The sequence below is a fragment of the Canis lupus genome, chromosome 2 (genome assembly GCF_011100685.1).
Source record: "Canis lupus familiaris isolate Mischka breed German Shepherd chromosome 2, alternate assembly UU_Cfam_GSD_1.0, whole genome shotgun sequence".
In the NCBI taxonomy this organism is placed as follows: Eukaryota; Metazoa; Chordata; class Mammalia; order Carnivora; family Canidae; genus Canis; species Canis lupus.
This window is the reverse complement of record NC_049223.1, coordinates 77,307,015-77,320,341: the sequence shown is the minus strand read 5'-3', so window position 1 is coordinate 77,320,341 and position 13,327 is coordinate 77,307,015. Positions and strand designations below refer to the sequence as shown.

Here is a 13,327-nt window from a genome sequence, read left to right as displayed (position 1 = left end):
TCAAAACAAATAAAATTACACAAGCCTCCACACTTCAGGTCCATGATGAGAATCTACCTTTACTCTCTAGAGAAAAAGACTAAAGAAGTATAAACAGGATATTCAGGAAGATGCATGCAAATTACTGAAAAAGACACAGTCTGTTCTGCTAATTACTCAGAAATGGCAAATACAATTGTTTCCTTGTTTTTCTATTTTAGCTGCTACTTTCCCCATATCTACCCACCAACTATAAATTAAAAAGAGGCTCGGGGCACCTGGGTGGCTCAGTGGGTTTAAGTGTCTTGCCTTTGGCTCAACTCATAATCTCAGGGTCCTGGGATCAGGCCCCACAACAGCTCTCTGCTCAGTGGAGAACCTGTTTCTCCCTCTCCCTCTCCCTCTGCTCTCCCCCTGCCTGTGCTCTATCATGTACGTTCTCTCTCTCTCAAATTAATTAATTCATTCTTTTTTACCATAAAGGTTCTTCAGCATAATATTTAAAATATTTCAGCATGTTGCCAGGATAGTCTATCAAAGGACAAAAGACTATCATTTTAATCAGCTTCAAAACCAAATGACATGAGCTCCATCTACCTGGCAAAATGATATTTTACCTCTTTAAGAATGACAACCCAAAAAAAAAAAAAACCCAACTAGACAACCAAAAGATTAATAGCAATTCTCTCCAGAAAATAAGATTACATAACTCTATTGTGTGTTTATACTAATTTAAATGTATTTTTAAAAGGACTATAAATATAATAAATGCAAAATGAAACTGAATGTTTCCTTAAACCTAACAAATACTTCATACTTCTCATATCATATTACTTCCTAATTCAGTGAAACATTTTGGAACACAAAATGACAGCTACAAATAATAATTTTATATGAATGACCACAAATTACAGAAATCTGAATCAATAAGAGAAATTCTTTATACTTAAGTAGCAACAGTTTATTGAAGTGGAACAGAAAAAATAAAGCAAAAACCCTCAAAGCATTAGTCACTCAAAATCAGTAACACCGTACCAGTCTCTAGACAATTCTTAAAACTAGCAACCTCAGACCACAGTTCAACGTGTTGTCATCAACCCCTAGACACAACGGATCTAAAATGCTGTAGGATTTCAAGGAAGTAAACAGTATTTGGAATGTTTAAAAAGATAATAAAATAAAATGCGGCAAGAAATAGCAAAGCTAAGGCATTTCATAAACTACTTCATCCGAGCTACAGATATGCTTGCAATGTAGAAAACATAAGCCTAACAAGTTCCGAAACAAAAGTCCTTAATTATGAGCTTGTTAATTCTTTCAGAATGAAGATTACCCTTGGCTGACATAAAACTTTCCTTGAATTACAGTTCTGCATTGTGGTCACATGAATGGTGGAAAATATGAGACGATCTTTCTTCTGCAGAGCCAACTGCTATTGCTTTTGCTAGCTAGGGCTAATTCTCACCCTATGAGAATAAGTTCTCAAATGAGAGTTCTCAGTACTATGCCCCAGAAGCTGAGCCCACACCATTTAACCTTACAAAAGAAGGCTAGGGTTCCTGATTTCTAGTAGTTATTTTATTGGCTAACAATATAATTACAAGATTTGTGAAGAGGCAATCACATATCTATGGTCAACAGTCCAAGTAACAAATATTCTTTCTCCTGGGCGACAAATACAGAATGTTGATTTTGTTTATTTTATTCTCTGTAACCACTAACACAATATTGTAGACTGATAAACTGTTTCCTAAAACGAAGTTATGAGTAAAATTTATTTATTTTAAAATAAAAACATAGTTCTATAAAAAAGAAAACCAAAAATAGAAGTCAGGAGATCTGAATCTAAAGTAGCCTCCAAGTCTAACCAACTATGTTGTCTTCACTGAATCATTTTACAGTATTGCCTGTCAAATGAGGCTCAACAAAAAGTAATTCTCTCAAGTTAACAAGGCTAAGTGGTCAGGCCATGTCGCCCTAAAGTCTAAAGACCACGCTCTTCCTATTACATCATTGTGTCCAGAGACAGAATACTTTACAGCAAAGTAAAAAACAGTATCACAATCTGGTCAAAATATGATTGCCCCCATCCACATGACAGAACTAAATGATAAGTTCATCTAATAGGCGATTCAATGAAGTGTGTCACCCGAAAATTCTAGAAAGTCTCAAATTCTTGGCCCAAATTGAATCATCTGCCCAATAGTAAATGAACACTTAGTACTGGGCAGGTAATGTATCAAACCAAGTGAGCTTATTTTACAGAGCAATTTTCTCCTTTAATTTAATGATGATGATAACCTATCTTCATTAATATGCTAAAGCCACTGAATTAGGGACACCTAGGTGGCTAAACTATTGAGTGTCTGCCTTCGGTTCAGGGTGTGATCCTAGATCCAGGGATCAAGCGCCACATTGAGTCCCACATCAGGCTCTCTACAAGGAGCCTGTTTCTCCCTCTGCCTGTGTCTCTGCCTCTCTCTCTGAATCTCTCATGAATAAATAAAATCTTAAAAAAAAAAAAACCTACTGAATTGTACACTCGAAAAGTGTGAATTTTATCGTATATAAATAATACTTCTATAAAAATTAACCTTATTAATTTGCAAATAAGTTGTTTTGCCCCATTTCCACTGAAACCCAGCTCAATAAATCAGTATGAAAGAGGCACTTCCAGCCATAAATAAGTGAATTCAAAGAAATGATAGGCATGTAAAGCTCTTTCACTACAACACATCTCCTCCTAATTCTGCCTGCCATTAAGCTTATTACCAGCTTTCATCAAGCTCTGTATCACCAGCATAAATCATTGGATATTTACCTATTTAACCTTTGAGCTCAAGTTAGCAAGCAAATGGTTTCTTATAGTACCACTTAAAATTCTAATTCAATCAATAAGCAGAGTAATATGCATGGGCAGTGCTCTAGAGCATGTTTTTATTTTTTAAATTTCATAACTGAAAATATAGTAGGCATACCCACTTGACACTTCTGTAGTTCAAACTGCTATGAGTTAAATCATTAGGAATTACAAGAAAATCATTAGCAAATCTAGACAGATGGTATGTAACAATTGAATTTAAGACTCTAACTACAAATACAAATGCAAAATATTTTACTTCCCCACTTTCTTTTTCTAATAAAAAATTAACAGAAATAAATAAAATGTGAAGATTAAAGAGTATTAAAATATAACAGACTCTAAATTATTAAGCTACTTACTACATACCCTCCACATTGTCAATTAGGCAGATAAAAAATTTTCAAAGATCAAATTTCTTCAAAGAAATCCAAAGATCTAAGAGATTACATAATAATCTGAATGTTTCCTACCTATGTCAAAAAAACAGAAAGGAACTGATAATTTTTTAAGCACATGTGTGTACTGAAATTTCATGAATGACAAACTCTCTCATTAGGAAAAAAGCCTCTTGATCAAAGACATATCAGACCCTGAGTTTGACCAGTAATCAGTATCTCCTCAAAAGGTATATTTTAAGGAATCAGAAAACAAGCAATTAAAGTCAACAGAAATCTTTCTCCGTATGCTGAAACACTAATGTTCCATTTATAGACCCCAGCTGAATGTTCCCAAACTTTGCCCTAGTCTACTGTAAGAAAAGCTACTATCCTGGATCAATACTCAGCGAAAGCAATATTCTTAAAGTGACAGCCTCAAGTTATTACTGCTTCATTGAAAAGGAAAGCAAGAGTACAAAAATCTCATTGTAGAAATTACTTTAGAGAAGACACAGGCAATTGATTTCAGGAAATGAAGACAAATAAATGAAAAAGATCTTTTTCTGCATTATTTCTTATTTGAGCTTTATGGCAATATGGTAATACTCATTAATTTATACCTTTTTCTCTTCCTTCCTTTCCCTGTCTCTTTCTTAATTTGGATTTTACTTTTAAATAATGTCTACACCCAATGTGGGACTCAAAAATACAACCCCAAAGTCAAGAGTCGCATGTTCTACCAACTGTGCCAGCCAGGAACCCCTCTTCTTTCGATATATGAAATCAAAACAGGTATGATAATGAAAAAGGAAGAGAACTTGTATAGGATATAAGAATAAGGGCAGAATTTCTACACTATAACCTGTTTCATAATGATATCAAACATTATTTCTCAAAAAAAGCACTGTTTCAAATATAGTTGCTTTAGAAATAGCTATATTCCCTTTAATGTTAATTCTGACTCATTAAGGGATATGTACTTTAAAAATTATAGAAATCCAATTTAAGTAAACTAGCATACTTTGAAAATTACCCCTACAAAACAAAATTTAACTTAGCATTTTACAGGAAATGAACTAGTCAAAACTGAATAAGCGGGCACCTGGGTGGCTCAGTCAGTTAAGCATCCAACGCTTGATCTCATGATCTCAGATCAAATCCCACATCAGGCTCCACACTGGGCATGGAGCCTCCTTAAGACTCTTTCTCTCCTTCTCCCTCTGCCCCTCTCTCATTCTCTCTAAGAAATACGAATAAACACATTGTCCATTTGAAATTCATTCTTAAAAACTGCCTATATGAAATAAACTCTTAAAAAAATCTTGTCACTATTTATGATATAGAAAATTATCCAGATTAATTTACAATGTCTCAAGAAATATTTTAAGAGTATAAAATTATACTCATTAAAATGTTTGAGATTTGCTGCACATGGAAACTCATTAACTGACTAGTTATAGAAACTCAATTTAAAAATGAGGGGATAGGTGGCTCAGTTGAGCAACCAACTCCTAGTTTCAGCTCGGGTCATGATCTCAGGGTTGTGGATCAAGCCTCTAGCTGGGTTCTGCCCTGAAAAGCAGAGGATGCTTCAGGATCCCTCTTCTTCTCCCTCCATTCACTCTCTCTCTCAAATGAATTCATAAAATCTTTTTAAAAAGATAAAAATCTAAAAATTTAAATTAAAATTATCCCCCTCCGCAGGCACAACTGGATAGACACACGCAAAAGAATGATTCTGGAAGGCTTACTTCACAAAATTAACTCAAAATGAGACAAAAACATAAATATAAAGACTACATCTAGAAATTTTCAAAAGTAAAAATGGGATAAATCTGTATGGCCTCATATCTGGCAATGGATTATTAGACAGCAACAAAACCAAAAACAACAGAAAGAATAGGTAAATCAATCAATCTTCAAAAAAACCTAAAGTTTTGTGGATCAAAAGATACTACCAAGAAAGTGCAAAGACAATTGACAAAGTAGGGAAAAATGTTTGCAAGTCATATGTCATATAAATAATCCATATCTAGGATATATAAAGTACTCTTTTTTAATTTTTTTTAATTTTATTATTTATGATAGTCACAGAGAGAGAGAGAGAGAGGCAGAGACACAGGCAGAGGGAGAAGCAGGCTCCATGCACCAGGAGCCCGATGTGGGACTCGATCCCGGGTCTTTAGGATCACGCCCTGGGCCAAAGGCAGGTGCCAAACCGCTGTGCCACCCAGGGATCCCTATATAAAGTACTCTTACAATTCAGTAATAAAAACACAAATAACCCATTATTTCAAATGGACAAATGACCAGAAAAGACATTATTTCTCCAAAGAAGATATACAACTGACCAAAAAGCACATGAAAAGATGTTCAAAAAAAAAAAAAAAAAAAAAAAAAAAGAAAAGATGTTCAATATAATTAATCACCAGGGAAATGCAAATCAAAACTATAATGAGATACCACTTTACACCGACTATGATGGCTACTATCAAAAAGCCAGTTTCAGTAAGGATGCAGAGAAAATAGAACCCTCATAGATTGCTAGTGGGAATGTGAAACAACACAACTACTCTGAAAGAGTCTGTGACAGTTCCTCAAAAGTTTAAACACTGAGTTACCATAAGACTAAGCAATTTCACTCTTGGATATACACCCAAGAGAATGAAAACATGGGTCCTTGCAAAATCTTACACTTGAATATTTACATATATGCAGCATTATTCATAATAGTCAAAAAACAGAAAGAACTAAACTGTCCATCAACTAATGAATAGAAGAATACACCAAAATATTTATTTAGCAATAAAAAGAAATGAAGGACTAATACATCCCAGAACATGGATGAATTCTTGAAAACATGGGGATCCCTGGGTGGCTCAGCAGTTTAGCGCCTGCCTTTGGCCCAGGGTGTGATCCTAGAGACCTGGGATCGAGTACTGGGTCAGGCTTCCTGAATGGAGCCTGCTTCTCCTTCTGCCTGTGTCTCTGTCTCTCTGTTGCCCACATGAATAAATAAAATATTTTTTAAAAATGAAATATTCACAATAGGTTATAAAGACAGAAAGACTAGTAGTTGCTCAGGACTAGGGAAAATGAAGAGAGAGAGAGGTGACAGCTAAGAGGGACAGGGTTTCTTTCTGGGATGATGAAAATGTTCGAAAATTGACTGTGGTGGGACATCTGGATGCCTCAGTGGCTGAGCATCTGCCTTTGGCTCAGAACATGATCTCTGGATTCTGAGATGGAGTCCCACATTGGGCTCCCTGCATAGAGCCTCCTTCTCCCTCTGCCTGTGTGTGTCTCTGCCTCTCTCTGTGTCTCTCATGAATAAATAAATAAAATCTTAAAATATAAAATAAAAAGAAATAAAACCGTGGTAATGGCTGCACATATCTATGAATGCATGAATCTAAAAACATTGTACACTTTAAATGAGTCAAATTTAGAATAAGCATATCTTATCACAATAACATTTAATTTAAAATTAACACTTTCTGGGATGCCTGGCTAGCTCAGCGGTTGAGCGTCTACCTTTGGCTCAGGTCCTGATCCCGGGATCGGGGATCGAGTTGTGCATCGGGCTCCTTGCAGGAAGCCTGCTTTTCCCTCTGCCTATGTCTCTGCTTCTCTTTCTGTGTCTTTTATGAATAAATAAATAATATCTTTGAAATTAAATTAACCTTTTCCTACACTGGGAAAAGCTTCAAAAAAGATACGGGCTAGAGCTGTACTACTCTAGAAACTATAGATCAGTAAGACAAGCAAATTCCAGAATGGAACACTCAGCGAAACAGTAAAGAACCCTCAGCTAATTACTACTTACCTAGGTGGTACCAGAGAAAGAGCTCATCTCAAACCCAAGCATAAAACTGTGCTAAGATTAATGCATGTTATTATGAAAGATGAAACAGACATGACTGAATAAATTGAAGTTGTCAAACATAAACATCAAGCATGTAAAATGTCCCACAAAGCACAACATCCTGAATGTCTCTACCCAGCAACTATAGAAATTGCAGAAGTCACAATGTTAGTAATTCTGAATGGACAAAAGCAAAACAGAAACTGATTAAACCTAAACACTATGACAAAACATACTCCTGGCTTTAACTTTGGAGTCTGTAAGAAAATGTTTTTTTTAAAAAAGATTTTATTTATTTAACAGAGAGAGAGCCTATGCGCACAAACAAGGTCAGCAGCAGGCAAAATGAGAAGCAGGCTGCTGCCTGAGCAGAGAATCTGCAGCCACTGAGGGGTGGAATCCCAGAAACCTGGGATTATGACCTGGGATGAAGGCAGACAGTTAACTGACTGAGCACCCAGGAACCACAAGGAAATGTTTTTTATTTTTATTTTTATGGAAATGTATTTTTTTAAAAAAAGATACCAATGTTCTAAGAAAGCCAAAATTTTCTTCACTGCTTTCTATCTTTTGCCACTGAAACTTCAGGGAAATAAAACTGGCCAATTTTATTCTTTGTTTCAATTCAATTGAACGCTGGACTATAAATTTAGGTGCAAAGTCGCTTACTGGAATTCAGAATTTTTCCACTGGTAGAAATCTAACAGAGTTGTTACATTATATAACACCTCCAGCAGGGCCTAAGGCACCACCCCTTAATTAAACACATTAATATCTTTACTGCAAAACATATATTCTAACTTCTGCCTTCTGTCCAGAGTTTTTGCTAGTTTACCAGAAAAAATGAGTTTTCTGAACTCTTTTGATATTGAAATTATTTTTTTTTTTTTTATTTTATTTTTTTTTTATGATAGTCACACACACACACACACACAGAGAGAGGCAGAGACATAGGCAGAGGGAGAAGCAGGCTCCATGCAGCGGGAGCCCGATGTGGGATTCGATCCCGGGTCTCCAGGATCACGCCCTGGGCCAAAGGCAGGCGCTAAACCGCTGCGCCACCCAGGGATCCCGATATTGAAATTAGAAATGGCAAAAAGCCTACTTTCTTTCCTATCCTGTTTTGGCTTTAAAAGTCTTTAGAGGGGGTCCCTGGGTGGCTCAGGGGTTTGGCGCCTGCCTTTGGCCCGGGGCGCGGTCCTGGAGTCCCGGGATCGAGTCCCGCGTCAGGCTCCCAGCGTGGAGCCTGCTTCTCCCTCCTCCTGTGTGTCTCTGTGCCTCTCTCTCTCTCTATGTCTATCATAAATAAATAAATAAATCTTAAAAATAAATAAATAAATAAATAAATAAATAAATAAATAAATAAATAAATAAATATCTCTAGAAATCACCAAATGAATGTTAACAACTAAGGCCCATTATACTGAGGGGTGGTTTTTGTTTTGTTTTGTTTTGTTTTACAAATCTGGAAAAACTGGTTTCAAAGTGCTTAGCCAGAAAAGCCCTTGCTATGGCTCTGGTTTTCGACTCAGAATTCTGGATTTATACTAACTCAGAAATTGATTTCCTGACAGACACATTTACATTTACCCAGACAGAAGTACTGGGGAGGCTCAGTGGTTGAGCATCTGTCTTTGGCCCAGGACTTGATCCTGGGGTCTGGGATAGAGTCTGGCATTGGGCTCCCCAAAAGGAAACCTGCTTTTCCCTCTGCCTATGTCTCTGCCTCTCTCTGTGTGTCTCTCATAAGTAAATAAATAAAATCTTTAAAAAAAAAAAAAGTTTACCCAGAAACATGCACTGCTTAGATAAGGTTTAAAAAAAAAAAATATATATATATATATATACATACACATATACATATATATATATAGCCAAAGAAAACAGCTGCTGACTATGCTGTTAATACTTCTACTCAAGACAAAAATATCAACTTTCTATGAGACAAAGTGATATACACACGAAAAATATACTCACAAATTTCAAACCAAGCTCTTAGTTCTCTAAGTTTTTAATTCTAAGACAAATATTTAAGTGTTATACTAACTCCGAATTCAGATTAAAACATAATCCATGTGACAAAGCAAAAGCAGAAGGCAACAAAGTATCCATCTTCCTTCAAAAAATGCCCACCTCAAAGAAATTTCATTAAGAAAGAGGAAGAACAGTCAGCAATTCCATTTGTATCCTACATCTGAATCACTCAAATGGTCTTCGATAACAAAAAATAAATATGCTAGATTTCTCTGGATATGGATCCAGACAATAATAGGTAGGGAACATATATCCGACAGATTTTAAATGCTATCCTTCAAAAAACATTGTATTGCTGGCTACAAGTTTTTAATAGGTAGAACTCCATGCTTTGGAAAATTTTCAAGGACTTGACATTTACCTGAACTGGTAGAGCATTCTTAAAATGTAATATGAAGATGAGATCATAATTACAATGTTCTGAAATTCTAGTAACAGAATTTAGGCTTAAAAAGAACTATAACAGGGCACCTGGGTGGCTCCGTGGTTAGGCGTCTGTCATTGGCTCGGGTTGTGATCCTGGCAGGGGTCCTAGGATTGAGTCCCACATCAGGCTCCCCACAGGGAGCCTACTTCTCCCTCTGCCTGTGTCTCTACCTCTCTGTCTCTCATGAATAAATAAAGTCCTTAAAAAAAAAAAAAAAAAAAAGGAACTATGACAAGTTAGGAAAAGTCCTGAAAATGGATGGTGGTGATGGCAGCATAGCAACATGATGTACTTAATGTCACACTACTCTACATTCTAAGAAGGTTAAAATGGGGGGTGCCTCGTTATCAGTAGAACATGTGTGACTCTTGGTCTTAAGTTCAAGAGTTTGAGCCCCATGTTGGATGTAGAGATTACTAAAAATCATAAAAAATTAAAATAAAAAGGTTAAAATGGTAAATTTTAGGTTATGTATATATGTTACCACAATTTAAAAAATAAAAATTTTAGGGCATCTGGGTGGCTCAGTTAGTTAAGTGCCTGCCTTTGGCCAGACCATGATCCCAGGGTTCAGGGATGAGCCCCACATCAGGCTCTCTGCCCAGTGGGGAGTGCTTCTCTCTCTGTCCTTCCTCCTGTTCATACTTTCTCTCAAGCACTCACTCTTTAATAAATAAATAAAATCTTTACAGTAAGTAAAATAAAAAATTTAAAAATAAGTAAATGAAAAACTGCTGACTATGCAAAAGCTACAGGGGATTTTCTTGATACCTTAACATCTGGCACTATTATTCTGTACAAAATGTATGGAGATTCTATCAATGAATCTAGCTCTTTCTGATTTTGTAATCTTCTTTTCTTTTAAAGACATGGTGCAGTACACGAGGATGATGCAGAAAATGGTTATCAGGTATACCTGCATGCAACGCAATCATTTTCAGTCTATATTCCTAGGAAAGAAAGTACACAATCTCCCACATTATCACCACATGGTAAATCCTCTATTTCTGGGGTCAAATGGTGGCTCACAAATCCAAATAAGAAGGAAGAAATGACTCATGAATTTGAGATACTGCTCTAATGTTATTCCTATATAAAAGAAAATTATAATTTTTTTTTTAATGATAGGAAAAATGAAGTTTCTGGCTTTGACTAAACAAAAGGAAGGGAGCGGGGATCCCTGGGTGGCGCAGCGGTTTGGCGCCTGCCTTTGGCCCAGGGCACGATCCTGGAGACCCGGGATCGAGTCCCACGTCGGGCCCCCGGTGCATGGAGCCTGCTTCTCCCTCTGCCTGTGTCTCTGCCTCTCTCTCTCTCTGTGACTGACTGACTGACTGACTGACTAAATAAATAAATAAATAAATAAATGGAAGGGAGCATAGAAGAAATATCCAAACCTTAAAACACATGAATTTCAGTGTGGTGTCAGAAAAAGGACAGACAGATCAATGAACAGACTAGAAAAATCAGAGCCACACAAACCTAGTAAGTTTATTTTTCACAAATGTGCAAAGGCAATTAAATAAACAACACTCTTTTCAACAAATGGTGCTAGACAATTAGAAAATCATATACAAAACAATAGCTATCACTACTGTCATGTACCTCACCCCTTAAACAAAAATTAATTCAAAATGAACCACAGATATAATGCAAAATTTTAAATACTAAGACTTTCTGAAAAACCTTTAGGAAGAAATATTTGCTAGTATGGATTAAGCCAAGAGTTCTCAGACATGATATTAAAAGCATGCTCTGTAAAAGAAGAAAAAAATTGATGAATTGGGGATCTCAAAATGAATACTTCTGCTCTGTAAAAGATATAATTATGAAAAGATCTAGAATGGAGAAAATACACGCAAAATCTCATATCTGATAAAGGACTTGTATCTAGAAGGACTTGTATCAAAACTCAACAGTAAGACTACCTTTTTTTAAATGGGCAAAAGTTTTGAACAAATGACACCTCACCAAAATAGATACGCAGATGACAGACAAACAAATGAAAAAATGCTAAGCATCGTTAGTTATTAGGGAATGCAAAATAAAACAGTGAGCTATCATTATATCTATTAGAGAGGAAGACAAAAAAATATCAAATGCTGAGGATAAGGTACTACTGGGAATCTCACATATTGTTGTTGGCACAGTACAAAATGGTACGGCCACTTTGGGAAAACAACTTGGCATTTCTTACACAGGTAAAGAAATTTATCCTATGACCCAGCAATCCCACTTGTACATATTTACCCAAGAAAAACGAAAACTTATATTCAACCAAAATGCCTAAGCACTATATTTATAGCATCTTTATTCATAATGGCCAAAAAAGGCAAACAGTCCAATTACCTTGTGAATAACTGGTGAATAGATAAAATTTGATACCCCCATATAAGGAATGCCACTAGGCATTAAAAAAGAATGAATTACTGAGAGAACAACATGAATGAATATCAACTGCTAATTAAGTAAAAGAAACTAGACTCAAAAAGGTTTTGAGTCCACTTATACAACATTCTGGGAAAGGTAAAACTAAAAGGATAGAATAAAACTCACTGGTTGCCAGGGGCTAGGGCATGGAGAAAAGGTTATCTACAAAGAGCACTGAAGGACTATAATCAAGTGATGGAACTTTTCTGCATCTTCAGTGTGTTGAAGTTACAAAACTCCACATTTATCAGAATTCACTGATATATACCTACAATAAGTGAATACTGAATTTCCCCAAAGGTTAAACAACAGAGTCACCATATGACTCAGCAATTTCACCCCTGGGTGTTCTAAAAAAAATAAAAATTCGTCATGAATGTTCATATCAGCATTATTCACAATAGCCAAAAAGTGAAAACAATCTAAATGTCCATCAACTGAAAAATGGATACATCAAATGAAATATACCATACAATGGAGTTTTATCTGGCAAAAAAAGGAAATGGAAGATCTGAGACATGCTAGAACATGGATGTACCTTGAAAACATAATGTTAGATGAAAGAAGCCAGTCACAAAAGACTACATTTTGTACAATTCCTCTTAAGTGAGCTACCCAGAATAGACAAATATATAGACAAAAAGTAGAAACAGAAACAATTAGTGGTTGCTTAGGGCTGGAGGGGATTGATGAAAATGGGGGAAGGAGGAATGATGGCTTCAGGATATGTGTTTCTTTGTGAGGTAATCTGAATGTTCTGAAACTGTGATTATGATTGCACGAGTCTATAAATATACTAAAAACCAGTGAATTGTACATTTTAAATGAATTCTGTGTACAATTATACCTCAATAAAACTGTTATCCAAAAAGTGAGTATCGTTTTATGTAGTTTTATAATGAATTTTTAAAATAATAATATTAAACTCCACAGTGGGGCAAGTACCTTATCTGTTTTGTCTACCATTCTATCCCCAGAATCTAGAATACTGCAGAAAGGATTCATGTACTCAAAATGTTTCATCAACCTGATCTAGTCCAATGAACTAAAAAGAAATGTCTCATCCACAGAGCAAATAAGGAAAAGTGTTATGCAACATAATAGCAAAACAGGCTGCCAACAGGAAAATGGGATAGTTGGGATTCCTCAGCAAACTGCACTTCTTTCAATGGCAGAAAGCAATATAAGATCTAAATAGTGTAAGGATCCTCTTAAACCCAGTCTATTGATCTAGCAATATGGAAACTTGTCCAGCCAGGTTTTAACAATACTCTTAGCAAACTTCTATGTTCAGTAATAACTGGAAAAGACTCCTTTCTATTCATATTCAACAACTCCAAGCCGAGGCACCT

At 35.9% G+C, this 13,327-nt stretch overlaps 1 protein-coding gene across 10 annotated transcripts in view; it reads right to left on the bottom strand.

The window, feature by feature from the left end:
- The window catches only part of EIF4G3 (eukaryotic translation initiation factor 4 gamma 3), a 330,614-nt gene that overhangs the window by 230,181 nt on the left and 87,106 nt on the right, over positions 1–13,327 (bottom strand). The window lies entirely within an intron of this gene.